This window comes from Carlito syrichta, unplaced genomic scaffold (genome assembly GCF_000164805.1).
Source record: "Carlito syrichta isolate Samal-C Ts95f unplaced genomic scaffold, Tarsius_syrichta-2.0.1 Scaffold306946, whole genome shotgun sequence".
Classification (NCBI taxonomy): Eukaryota; Metazoa; Chordata; class Mammalia; order Primates; family Tarsiidae; genus Carlito; species Carlito syrichta.
Genome location: NW_007251042.1, coordinates 194,539 through 203,482, shown reverse-complemented (window position 1 = coordinate 203,482; position 8,944 = coordinate 194,539).

The window sequence follows — 8,944 nt, the reverse complement described above, 5'->3', positions numbered from 1 at the left end:
CGCGCCGCGCGCTTCAGCCAAAGCCGCGGGCAGCCTGTCCCGGAGGGACTCTGGCCTGCCTGGCCTCCCACGCCCGTGGCCTCGTCGCGGTCTTCTCGCCCAGCTCGCAGGGCCTCGCGGGAACACCGCGCTCAACACGCTCGCCGCGCCTGAGAACTCACGTGCCGCACGCTCGTTTCCGGCCCTCTCGGTGGCCTCATGGGCTGAGCCCATTGGCCACACCACGTGCGGCTCCCAGAACCAGCCCTCTCATTGGCTCATCTGCAAAAGAGACCTGCCCTTTCCAGCAACTTCGCCCCACCGCCAGGCGCATCCCAAAGGCGTGCTGGAAGGTGCGCGCCTCCGCGTTTCCGCGTCTTACGTTTTTGACCATCTGACTCCCTCCCTCTCTCCCTGTCGGGTCTCATTGTGTCACCCAGGCTGGAGTGCAGTGGCTTGATCACAGCTCACTGCAGCCTGGGCCTTATGGGTTCAGACGGTCCTTCTGCCTCAGTCTCCCAAAGAGCTGCGACTACAGGCACATGCCACCATGCTACGCTAATTTTTTGATTTTTGTAGAGCGGAGGCTGGTCTTGAACTCCTGGGCTCAAGCGATTCTCCCGCCTCAGTCTCCCAAAGTGGTAAGGTTACAGGTGTGAGGCCTCTTCCGTAGTCATCCCGTGTAAATGGATTTAGCATAACGCACACATGTTGAAATTGACTTGCCCCATTCCTCCTAAGAGGATATAGGGATACAGGCGGTGTTAGGAAACAGTAAATTTGAAAGCTACAAGCATCTGTTCAGAGAGTTGAATGGAAATATATGTACATTAATGAGACAACATATGTAAAATACTTAGCACAATGAGAATATGACCTGCAATAAATGTTGCCAATTTTTTTTTTTTTTTTTTAGTTGGGGTCTCACTCCCGTCGTCCAGGCTGGAGTGGAGTGGCACACGCACGGCCACCCCAGCGTCGACCTGGTGGGCTCAGGAGATCCTTCCACCTCAGCCTTCCAAGTAGCGGGAACTACAGGCGTGCGCTACCACGCCCGGCTAATTGTTTGATTTTTATTGTAGAGATGAGGTCTCATCAAGTTACCCAGGCTGTTCTCGAACCCGTGAGCTCAGGCAGTCCCCTCACCTCACCCTCCCAAAGTGCTGGGATTACAGGCTTGAGCCACCACCTATTATTATTAATGTCTAAATCTGTGAGCCAAGAAGAGCCGTCTTCAAACTTATAAAAGTATTTAGTGGTTAGTTCTGCAATTACAGAATATTTTCTGCCAGAGAGATTTCTGACCCTCTCTTAACCATTTTGGCAAATAACTTCATCCCTTCCCCAGCCCCAGATTTCACCGGGCAGTTGGAGCTAAGTTTCTGGAGGCTTTGGCATGGAATAGGACTAGATAAGAATTGACTTTCTTTCCCAGGCCTGAGACATCCCATGCTTGGGTTTAACCTACACATTCAAGGATTCTTTTCTTCTTCCCGAATGAGAACAGAATCTGAAAATTATTGGAGAAGATGGTTTTCTTTTCTTTTTTTTTTTTGAGTTAGAGTCTCACTCTGTCATCCAGACTGGAGTGCAGTGGCCGCTCCCGGCCACCGCAGCCTCGACCTGCTGGGCTCCGGTGATCCCTCTGCCTCAGCCTTCCAAGTGGCTGGAACTACATGCGCGCACTACCACACCCGGCTAATTTTTTGATTTATTATAGAGATGAGGTCTCACCAAGTTGCCCAGGCGGGTCTTGAACCCGCGGGCTCAGGCAATCCACTCACCCCAGCCTCCCAGAGGCGTGGGGAAGATGGTTTTCTTTTCTTTTCTTTTCCTTTTTTTTTTTTTTTGAGTTGGACTTTCATTCTGTCACCCAGACTGGAGTGCAGTGGCCGCTCCCGGCCACTGCAGCCTCAACCTGCTGGGCTCCGGCGATCCTTCCACCTCAGTCTTCCAAGTAGCTGGAACTGCAGGTGCGCACTACCACGCCCGGCTCATTTTTGATTTATTGTAGAGATGAGGTCTCGCCAAATTGCCCAGGCAGGTCTCGAACCCGCAGGCTCAGGCAATCAACTCACCTCAGCCTCCCAAAGGCGCGGGATTACAGGCTGAGCCAACGAGCCCAGCTGTATACGTTATTTGTGTAACACAATTTGGTAACATTTTCCATTTCTTTACCCCATAACCTTCCTAACTTACAATGTTACAATGTTATGTTACAGACAGAATTCTCCTGCCTATGCATTTAGTAGTAGCAAGAGCACTTAAAAAGTTTGGCAAACTGTTTTGTAAACTTGAAGTTCCAGTGTCATATCCTTTTAGAAACTGACGAGGTGTTTGCATGAAAGATTTATTCTGTACACCTAAAACAGTTTTTCAGGAGCAGGATTCAGCAAAGCTTCTAGATGAAGTAAGGCAGCTGTGAATCTCAGATTTTTATTTTTTATTTTTTTGAGTAGAGTCTCATTCTGTTGCCCAGGCTAAATTTAGTGCAGTAGCACAATCACCCAGCCTCGACTTACTAGGCTTAGGGGATCCTTCCCTTAGCCTTCCAGGTAGCTTGAGACTACAGGCATACACCACCACACCCGGCTAATTTTTTAAATTTTATTATAGAGCAAGGTCTCACCATGTTGTCTAGGCTGATCTCGAACTCCTCCTCTCACCTCAGCCTCCAAAAGTGCTGGGATTACAGGCATGAGCCACCATGCCCAGCCTCAAATGATTTTCTGAACGAATCTGTTTTGGAATCTAAACCAAGAGCATCATTACAAAGGGTATACACACACTGAGTTTCCCAGATTTCTACATCCTGTTTATGCGAGTTTAGGTGGTCTCTGTATAGTATTTCTAGCCAGTCCAGACATCACTAATACTACTCACTTCACCAAAGAGAATCCATATAGTCTTGGTGGTGTTTGAAAATAAATAGGTGGAAGCTTTCTGAAAAGTGGGCATCTGTTTGGAATGTTTCAAAAGCTAGTCAACTTCTGGAAATTACATTCCTTGTCAGGGTACTTCCATTTATTAATTAACCATCCCTAGGATATTTGTTTAGAATAACACATACATTTGCACCAAATAATAATAATATGTGAAGCGATCAATATATTAATTAGCTTTAATCATTCCTCATATGAAACACATATCAAAACATCACAATTTACCCCATAAATATATGCAATTATGACTTTTCAATTAAAAATAAAAGGGAAAACACATATATCACACTAAGAAAAAGTATTTTTAAGTAAACTACAGATGATTTTTTTAAATTCAAAAGTTGTAACACAAAATTCTGTTCAGCTGGTTCTGCCGGGATCTAAAATTCAAAGTGAAGATGTCCTCATAACTATGTACAATCTGGGTTTTCCTGGGTAGTCATAACTCCAAATACCCTGCCCCTTTGTCCCCATGTGTACTTTTTTTTTTTTTGAGTTGGAGTCTCACTCTGTTGCCCAGACTGGAGTACAGTAGCCGCTCCCGGTCACCACAGCCTCGACCTACTGGGCTCCAGCGATCCTTCCACCTCAGCCTTCCAAGTAGCTGGAACTACAGGCGTGTGCTACCACACCCGGCTAATTTTTTGTCGAGATGACGTCTCGCCAAGTTGCCCAGGTGGGTCTCGAACCCGCGGGCTCAGGCAATTCACTCACCTCAGCCTCCCAAGGTGCAGGATTACAGGCTGAGCCACCGAGCCTGGCTCCCACGTGTACTTTCATTCATTTTCTTTCCTTCTTTCCTCCCTTCCTTCCTTTTCTTCCTTTCTCATTAGAGAATGGGTTGGGTTTAGGAGTGGAGAATAGCATTCTGTTTTGTGTGGTTGTTTTTTTTGAAACAGAATCTCACTCTGTAACCTAGGCTAGAGTGCTATGGCACCATCATGGCTCACTGTAGCCTTGTGCTTCTGGACTTAAGCAATACTCCTGCCTCAGTCTCCTGAGTAGCTGTTACCATATACATGCATCATCATGCCTGGCTATTCTGCTTATTTTTTGAGATATGTTGCCCAGGCTGATCTCAAACTCCTGGCCTCCAGTGATCCTCCTGCCTCATTCTCCCCAAATGTTGGGGTTACCTATGTGAGTCACTGTGCCCAGCCTGACTGTGTATTCTGATTTGTAGTTGCTCAGAAAATAAGATCACCAGAGTCATAGCAGGATCAAGGGCAGAAAACTAAATTCCTGTGTGGCCTTGAAACTACAAGGACGATTTCATTTAAAGTAAACTTGTAACTGATAAGTTTGTTTGCTCGCCACCAGAAAAGCCAGATACACAAAAGGCGAGTTGTGGTGGAAGGAAAGCAGCCTTATCCAAACACTGGCAATTGAGGGCCTGGCAGGTTCATGCCTCAGAGAAACTACCTCAATTTTGGGGCTGCATGCAAGGGATTAAAAAGTGAAACTCAACTTGGCAAGACCTCATCGCTACAATAAATCAAAAAATTAGCCAGGTGAGGTAGCGCACACCTATAGTTCCAGCTACTTGGAAGGCTGAGGCGGAAGGATTGCCGGAGTCCAGCAGGTTAAGGCTGTGGTGGACGGGAGCGGCCACTGTACTCCAGTCTGAGCAGACAGAGTGAGACTCCAACTCAAAATAAATAAATAAATACATAAAGTGAAACTGGGTGTGGGGAGTATGCAGGAGAGGCACAAGATGCAGGTCTGCATGTTTCATTCTGGTGAATGTCTTGGGTTATTATCCAATTAGGGTGCTGCTTGGCATCATCTCAATTACAGGGAGAGACTAATCACCTTGAAGTAATCTCTAGGTTGTAGAGGGTTTCACAGCTGGGTCTTCGTGTCTGGTTTGTTTCAAGGATAGCCCCTGGAATTTTTAAACAAGCATATAGTTAGATAAGTGTGCATGTTGCAAGGGAGTTTGTGGGAAAAGGGATAAAAGAAAGCTCTAAGACACACTTCAAGGCTACATTTTAGGACTAAGAGAGAAAAGAAGAAGAAAAAACTTTAAAATGCATTTCAAGGCTGAGATACTGTTACAGACCCATGTCTGTAGTACCCCTGGGTTCCTGGCAGAGGTCAGTATAAATCCTTCCAGACAAAATACAAAGCTCCCATATAAAAAGTGTCTATAAATATGAGCTCACCAAAAAAAAAAAAAAAATCACAAAACACATCAGGCTCAATAATAAGAGGACAATCAATTCCATCAAAAAATAGGCAAAAGAAGCAACTTGGATGGATCTAGAGTCAATCATACTCAGTGATCTGTCACAGAAACAGAACAGAGTGCCATATGTTTTCACTCATAAGCGGACCTTGAACAATTATTATAATACTATAAGAAAGCTACTGGCAGTAGTGGGAAACTGTCAGGGGAGGGGAGGTAGGATTGGCAGTTGAGGGAAACTGCTAGGGGAGGGAGGGGCATGCCTTATCAACAAGGGTGCTTGCATGATCAACGTTTGTGTGCCTAACTCTGAATTGTACCCCACATCTTTATAATTAAAAAAAGAATTAAAACCAGGCAAAAGCTATGAATGGACCTGTCTTAGTCCATGTCGTGTTGCTATAAAGAAATAGTTGAGCTAGGCTCGGTGGCTCAGCCTATAATCCCGCGCCTTTGGGAGGCCGAGGTGTGTGGATTGCCTGAGCCCGCGGGTTCGAGACCCGCCTGGGCAACTTGGCGAGACCTCATCTCTACCATAAATCAAAAAATTAGCTGGGTATGGTAGCACGCACCTGTAGTTCCAGCTACTTGGAAGGCTGAGGCGGAAGGATTGCCGGAGCCCAGCAGGGAGGCTGCAGTGGCTGGGAGTGGCCACTGCACTCCAGTCTGGGTGACAGAGTGAGACTCCAACTCAAAATAAATAAATAAATAAATAAATAATTGAGGCTGGGCCATTTATAAAGAAAAAAGATTCTGCTGGCTGAACGGTTCAAAAATGGTCCTCTGGTGAGGGCCTCAGGCTGCTTCCCGTCATGGCAGAAGGCAAAGGGGAGCGAGAGATCACGTGGCAAGAGAGAAAGCAGGAGAGAAGGGAGAAAGGTGCCATCTCAACAGAAGCCAGGAATAGAGGTGGAATAATACCAAAAGGATTATATTTGGCATTATAATACCAGTGTGGACCAAAGGGAACAACTAAATGAAATAAACTGGATGAAATGAAGGCTTTCTAAAAGAAGGCTTTTGGAACTTCTTTCTAAAAGAAGGCTTTTGGTTTTCTACAGGGCATGGCAATAGAGTTGCTTGGCATGAACATGTTTCATTTTTCAGGAAAAGGGAAGAATGACTACAGGGTGATTCGGAAATCACCGGGGTTGGCCAGGCATGGTGGTTCATGCCTGTAATTCCAGCACTTTCAGAGGCTGAGGTGAGAGGACCACTTGAGACCAAGAGTTCCATACCAGCCTGGGCAACATAGCAAGACCCTGTCTCTAAGAAAAAAAAAAAATTAGCTGGGCATAGTGGCCAGGGCCCATAGTTCCAGCCATTCAGGAGGCTGAAGTAGATCACTTGATCCCAGGAGTTCAAGGTTGCAGTGAGCTATGATTGGGCCACTGCACTCCAGCCTAGGCAACAGAGTGAGCTTTTGTCTCTAAAAAAAGAAAAGAGAAGAAAAGAAATAATCAGGGTTGCTCACCACAGACTCTGGGGCAAGACTTGCTACCTCTTCAGTTTCAGTGGGCCCAGGGCATTCGTGGCAGAGCCATTGCAAAGAGCCATGGAGGTAGCACCAACACACAGAGCTGAGTGGGGGAGCCACTACTTAAGGCTGTGAGGGCACAGTACTGCCCCAATAGCCCTGGAGGGCAGAGTAGCAAGCCAAATAGAATTCTTCTTGAGCCTTACAATTCAATGGAATTTGCCTGGCTAGATATTGGACTTACTCAGGACCCATCATCCCTTTCTACTTTCTGATCTCTCCCTTTCAAAATGGTTATTATCCCATACTATCCCACCACTGTATTTTGGATGCACATAACTTGTTCACTTTCACAGGTTCACAACTGGAGAGAAATTTGGGCTCAAGTTTCACTCATAACTGATTTAGATGATCTAGTTGTCCTTCATTATATGTGGATAATTGGTTTCAGGACCCCTCAGGGGTACCTAAATCCACAGATGCTCAAGTCCCTTATATAAAATGGTGTAGAATTTGCATGTAACCTACGTACATCCTCCTATGCACTCTAAATCTTCTCTAGACTATGGATAACACCTAATACATCGCAAATGCTATGTAAATAGTTGTTATACTGTATTGTTTAGGGACAAGTGACAAGGGAAAATGTCTGTACATGTTCAGTACAGATGCAACCATTCTTTTTTTCTGAATATTTTCAATCAAGGGTTGATTGAATCCATGGATAAAGAACCCACAGATATAGATGGTCTACTGTATTTAAATAAGATAATAGACTTGGAATTGATGCTGAAATGGGTTAAGACTTTGGGAGCTGTTAGGATGGGGAAAATGTGTTGCACATGAGAAGGACACAAATTTGGGGGGTCAGAGGGAAGGATGTTAAAGACTGAATGGTGTTCCCTCTCAAACTCATATGTTGAAGCCCTAATCCCCAATGTGATTGCATTTGGAGATACAGTCTATAGGGAGATAATTAAGGTTAAAGGAAGTCATAAGGGTGGGGCCCGAATCTGAAAGGATTTGTGTCCTTATAAGAAAAGACAACAGGCTGGGCTTGGTGGCTCAGCCTGTCATCCCAGCACTTTGGGAGGCCAAGGCGAGTGGATTGCCTGAGCCCGTGGGTTCGAGACCCACCTAGGCAACTTGGCCAGACCTCATCTCTACAATAAATCAAAAATTAGCCAGGTGTGGTAGTGCGCGCCTGTAGTTCCAGCTACTTGGAAGGCTGAAGAGAAGGATTGCTGGAGTCCAGCAGGTCGAAGCTGCAGTGGCCAGGAGCATGCCACTGCATTGCAGTTTGGATGACAGAGTGAGACTCCAACTCTTAAAAAAAAAAAAGAAAACAGAGATCTCTCTTTTCAAGCAAGCTCAGAGAAAATGCTATATGAGGACACAGTAAGATGTATCCTCGTATCTTAAGCCATCTATAAGCCAAGAAGACAGCCATCACCAGAAACCAAATTTGCTAGCACCTCAATCACGGAATTGTAGTCTCCAAGACTGACAAAATAAATTTGTATTGTTTAAGCCACCCAGTCTGTGGTATTTTGTTATGGTAGGCAGCAAAGACTAACACAATAGGAGATGCCAGCAAGAATGTGGCAGAACAGGACCCCTAAGACATTGCTGGTCGGAATGTACATGGTACAGCCTCTTTGGAAGACATTTGAAATGTTCATAACAAGCCGGGCTTGGTGGCTCAGCTTATAATCCCACGCCTTGGGAGGCTGAGATGAGTGGATTGCCTGAGCCCGCGGGTTCAAGACCCGCCTGGGCAACTTGGTAAGATCTCATCTCTACAATAAATCAAAAAATTAGCCGGGTGTGGTAGCGCACGCCTGTAGTTCCAGCTACTTGGAAGACTGAGGTGGAAGGATTGGTGGAGCCCCAGCAGGTCGAGGCTGCGGTGGCCGGGAGTGCCACTGCATTCCAGTCTGGGTGACAGGGTGAGACTCCAACTCAAAAAAAAAAAAAGAAATGTTCATAACAGCATTATTGATTATTGCCAAAAACAACCTTAATGTCCATCAGGTGGTGAATAAAGAAACAAGATGTGATATAGTCATACAATGGATGAATTCAGCAATACAAAGGAATGAACTATTATTATGCTATGGCATGGATGAGCCTCAAAAATACTATGTTAAGTGAAAAAAGCTGGACACAAGAGACCATATTGTATGATTCCATTTATGTGAAATGTCTAGAAAAGACAAATCTCTAGAGACAGAATGTGGACTAGTGGCTGCCTGGAGCTGGAAGTGGGAATGAAGATGGACTATAAATGTACATGAGGGATTTCATTAGGATGATGAAAATGTTCTAACACTGATTTATAGTGATATTTGTACCACT